General features: G+C 61.0%; 1 protein-coding gene across 1 annotated transcript in view; it reads right to left on the bottom strand.

Moving 5' to 3' along the window:
- Window positions 1–5,000, bottom strand: part of LOC123997588 (ephrin-A3-like) — a 187,050-nt gene that overhangs the window by 22,617 nt on the left and 159,433 nt on the right. The window lies entirely within an intron of this gene.

The raw sequence follows: 5,000 nt of genomic DNA on the forward strand, positions 1-5,000 counted from the left end.
GAGGGTGGTAGAGGTGTCAGACAGAGAGGGTGGTAGAGGTGTCAGACAGAGAGGGTGGTAGAGGTGTCAGACAGAGAGGGTGGTAGAGGTGTCAGACAGAGAGGGTGGTAGAGGTGTCAGAGGGAGAGGGTGGTAGAGGTGTCAGACAGAGAGGGTGGTAGAGGTGTCAGAGGGAGAGGGTGGTAGAGGTGTCAGACAGAGAGGGTGGTAGAGGTGTCAGACAGAGAGGGTTGTAGAGGTGTCAGACAGAGAGGGTGGTAGAGGTGTCAGAGAGAGAGGGTGGTAGAGGTGTCAGACAGAGATGGTGGTAGAGGTGTCAGACAGAGAGGGTGGTAGAGGTGTCAGAGGAAGACGGTGGTAGAGGTGTCAGACAGAGAGGGTGGTAGAGGTGTCAGACAGAGAGGGTGGTAGAGGTGTCAGACAGAGAGGGTGGTAGAGGTGTCAGACAGAGAGGGTGGTAGAGGTGTCAGACAGAGAGGGTGGTAGAGGTGTCAGACAGAGAGGGTGGTAGAGGTGTCAGACAGAGAGGGTGGTAGAGGTGTCAGACAGAGAGGGTGGTAGAGGTGTCAGACAGAGAGGGTGGTAGAGGTGTCAGACAGAGAGGGTGGTAGAGGTGTCAGACAGAGAGGGTGGTAGAGGTGTCAGACAGAGAGGGGGTAGAGGTGTCAGACAGAGAGGGTGGTAGAGGTGTCAGACAGAGAGGGTGGTAGAGGTGTCAGACAGAGAGGGTGGTAGAGGTGTCAGACAGAGAGGGTGGTAGAGGTGTCAGACAGAGAGGGTGGTAGAGGTGTCAGACAGAGAGGGTGGTAGAGGTGTCAGACAGAGAGGGTGGTAGAGGTGTCAGACAGAGAGGGTGGTAGAGGTGTCAGACAGAGAGGGTGGTAGAGGTGTCAGACAGAGAGGGTTGTAGAGGTGTCAGACAGAGAGGGTGGTAGTAGGTGTCAGACAGAGAGGGTGGTAGAGGTGTCAGACAGAGAGGGTGGTAGAGGTGTCAGACAGAGAGGGTGGTAGAGGTGTCAGACAGAGAGGGTGGTAGAGGTGTCAGACAGAGAGGGTGGTAGAGGTGTCAGACAGAGAGGGTTGTAGAGGTGTCAGAGGGAGAGGGCGGTAGAGGTGTCAGAGGGGGGAGGGGTAGAGGTGTCAGAGAGATAGGGTGGTAGAGGGGGTAGAGGTGCCAGAGAGAGGGGGTGGTAGCTGTGTCAGAAGGGGTGAGGTGTAGAGGAGGAATGAGGAAGACAGGAGGGTGAACAGTAGAGGTAGCTGTGTCCTAATCTGTAATGTTTATAGGAGGAGGAATGAGGAAGACAGGAGGCTGAACAGTAGAGGTATCTGTCTTCTAGTCTGTAATGTTATAGGAGGAGGAATGAGGACAGGAAAGGAGGATAGGGGTGAGCGTGGGGAGTTAGGGAGGGCGGGAAAGGAGGGGAGGATGGAGGGGAGGATGGTGGGAGAGGAGGGATAAGGGAGGGGAGGACGGTGGGAAAGGAGGGATGAGGGAGAGGAGGACGGATTGGAAAGGAGGGAAGAGGGAGGGGAGGACGGTGGGAAAGGAGGGGAGGATGGAGGGGAGGACGGTGGGAAAGGAGGGATGAGGGCGAGGAGGACGGATTGGAAAGGAGGGAAGAGGGAGGGGAGGACGGTGGGAAAGGAGGGGAGGATGGAGGGGAGGACGGAGCGAAAGGAGGGATGAGGGAGGGGAGGACGGTGGGAGAGGAGGGATAAGGGAGGGGAGGACGGTGGGAAAAGGAGGGATGAGGGAGGGGAGGACGGTGGGAAAGGAGGGATGAGGGAGGGGAGGACGGTGGGAAAGGAGGGATGAGGGAGGGGAGGACGGTGGGAAAGGGGGATGAGGGGAGGACGGTGAGAAAGGAGGGATGAGGGAGGGGAGGACGGTGGGAAAGGAGGGATGAGGGAGGCGAGGACGGTGGGAAAGGAGGGATGAGGGAGGGAGGACGGTGGGAAAGGAGGGGAGGATGGAGGGGAGGACGGTGGGAAAGGAGGGATGAGGGCGAGGAGGACGGATTGGAAAGGAGGGAAGAGGGAGGGGAGGACGGTGGGAAAGGAGGGGAGGATGGAGGGGAGGACGGAGCGAAAGGAGGGATGAGGGAGGGGAGGACGGTGGGAGAGGAGGGATAAGGGAGGGGAGGACGGTGGGAAAAGGAGGGATGAGGGAGGGGAGGACGGTGGGAAAGGAGGGATGAGGGAGGGGAGGACGGTGGGAAAGGAGGGATGAGGGAGGGAGGACGGTGGGAAAGGGGGATGAGGGGAGGACGGTGAGAAAGGAGGGATGAGGGAGGGGAGGACGGTGGGAAAGGAGGGATGAGGGAGGCGAGGACGGTGGGAAAGGAGGGATGAGGGAGGGAGGACGGTGGGAAAGGAGGGATGAGGGAGGGGAGGCAAGTAGGAAAGGAGGGATGAGGGAGGGGAGGACGGTGGGAAAGGAGGGATGAGGGAGGGGAGGACGGTGAGAAAGGGGGATGAGGGAGGGAGGACGGTGGGAAAGGAGGGATAAGGGAGGGGAGGACGGTGGGAAAGGGGGGATGAGGGAGGGGAGGCAAGTAGGAAAGGAAGGATGAGGGAGGGGAGGACGGTGGGAAAGGAGGGATGAGGGAGGGGAGGACGGTGAGAAAGGAGGGATGAGGGAGGGGGAGCAAGTAGGAAAGGAGGGATGAGGGAGGGGAGGACGGTGGGAAAGGAGGGATGAGGGAGGGGAGGCAAGTAGGAAAGGAGGGATGAGGTAGGGGAGGCAAGTGGGAAAGGAGGGATAAGGGAGGGGAGGACGGTGAGAAAGGGGGATGAGGGAGGGAGGACGGTGGGAAAGGAGTGATGAGGGAGGGGAGGACGGTGGGAAAGGAGGGATGAGGGAGGGGAGGACGGTGAGAAAGGAGGGATGAGGGAGGGAGGACGGTGGGAAAGGAGGGATGAGGGAGGGAGGACGGTGGGAAAGGAGGGATGAGGGAGGGAGGACGGTGGGAAAGGAGGGATGAGGGAGGGAGGACGGTGGGTAAGGAGGGATGAGGGAGGGGAGGATGGTGGGAAAGGGGGATGAGGGAGGGGAGGACGGTGAGAAAGGAGGGATGAGGGAGGGAGGACGGTTGGAAAGGGGGATGAGGGAGGGGAGGACGGTGAGAAAGGAGGGATGAGGGAGGGGAGGACGGTGGGAAAGGAGGGATGAGGGAGGCGAGGATGGTGGGAAAGGAGGGATGAGGGAGGGGAGGACGGTGGGAAAGGAGGGATGAGGGATGGGAGGCAGGTAGGAAAGGAGGGATGAGGAGGGGAGGACGGTGGGAAAGGAGGGATGAGGGAGGGGAGGACGGTGGGAAAGGAGGGATGAGGGAGGGGAGGACGGTGAGGGAAAGGGGGATGAGGGAGGGGAGGACGGTGGGAAAGGAGGGATAAGGAGGGGAGGATGGTGGGAAAGGGGGATGAGGGAGGGAGGCAAGTAGGAAAGGAAGGATGAGGGAGGATGAGGACGGTGGGAAAGGAGGGATGAGGGAGGGGAGGACGATGGGAAAGGAGGGATGAGGGAGGGAGGACGGTGAGAAAGGGGGATGAGGGAGGGGAGCAAGTAGGAAAGGAGGGATGAGGGAGGGGAGGATGGTGGGAAAGGAGGGATGAGGGAGGGGAGGCAAGTAGGAAAGGAGGGATGAGGGAGGGGAGGCAAGTGGGAAAGGAGGGATAAGGGGAGGGAGGACGGTGAGAAAGGGGGGATGAGGGAGGGGAGGACGGTGGGAAAGGAGGGATGAGGGAGGGGAGGACGGTGGGAAAGGAGGGATGAGGGAGGGGAGGACGGTGGGAAAGGAGGGATGAGGGAGGGGAGGACGGTGGGAAAGGAGGGATGAGGGAGGGGAGGACGGTGGGAAAGGAGGGATGAGGGAGGGAGGACGGTGGGAAAGGAGGGATGAGGGAGGGGAGGATGGTGGGAAAGGAGGGATGAGGGAGGGGAGGACGGTGGGAAAGGGGGGATGAGGGAGGGAGGATGGTGAGAAAGGAGGGATGAGGGAGGGAGGACAGTGGGAAAGGGGGATGAGGGAGGGGAGGACGGTGAGAAAGGAGGGATGAGGGAGGGGAGGACGGTGGGAAAGGAGGGATGAGGGAGGCGAGGACGGTGTGAAAGGAGTGATGAGGGAGGGGAGGACGGTGGGAAAGGAGGGATGAGGGAGGGGAGGCAAGTAGGAAAGGAGGGATGAGGGAGTGGAGGACGGTGAGAAAGGGGGATGAGTGAGGGGAGGACGGTGGGAAAGGAGGGATAAGGGATGGGAGGACGGTGGGAAAGGGGGATGAGGGAGGGGAGGCAAGTAGGAAAGGAAGGATGAGGGAGGGGAGGACAGTGGGAAAGGAGGGATGAGGGAGGGGAGGACGATGGGAAAGGAGGGATGAGGGAGGGGAGGATGGTGAGAAAGGGGGATGAGGGAGGGGGAGCAAGTAGGAAAGGAGGGATGAGGGAGGGGAGGACGGTGGGAAAGGAGGGATGAGGGAGGGGAGGCAAGTAGGAAAGGAGGGATGAGGGAGGGGAGGCAAGTGGGAAAGGAGGGATAAGGGAGGGGAGGATGGTGAGAAAGGGGGATGAGGGAGGGGAGGATGGTGGGAAAGGAGGGATGAGGGAGGGGAGGACGGTGGGAAAGGAGGGATGAGGGAGAGGAGGACGGTGGGAAAGGAGGGATGAGGGAGGGAGGACGGTGAGAAAGGGGGATGAGGGAGGGGAGGCAAGTAGGAAAGGAGGGATGAGGGAGGGGAGGACGGTGGGAAAGGAGGGATGAGGGAGGGGAGGAAAGTGGGAAAGGAGGGATGAGGGAGGGGAGGACGGTGGGAAAGGAGGGATGAGGGAGGGGAGGCAAGTGGGAAAGGAGAGATGAGGGAGGGGAGGATGGTGGGAAAGGAGGGATGAGGGAAGGGAGGACGGTGGGAAAGGAGGGATGAGGGAGGGGAGGATGGTGGGAAAGGAGGGATGAGGGAGGGGAGGCAAGTAGGAAAGGAGGGATGAGGGAGGGGAGGACGGT

The sequence above is a fragment of the Oncorhynchus gorbuscha genome, linkage group LG15 (assembly GCF_021184085.1).
Source record: "Oncorhynchus gorbuscha isolate QuinsamMale2020 ecotype Even-year linkage group LG15, OgorEven_v1.0, whole genome shotgun sequence".
Lineage (NCBI taxonomy): Eukaryota > Metazoa > Chordata > Actinopteri > Salmoniformes > Salmonidae > Oncorhynchus > Oncorhynchus gorbuscha.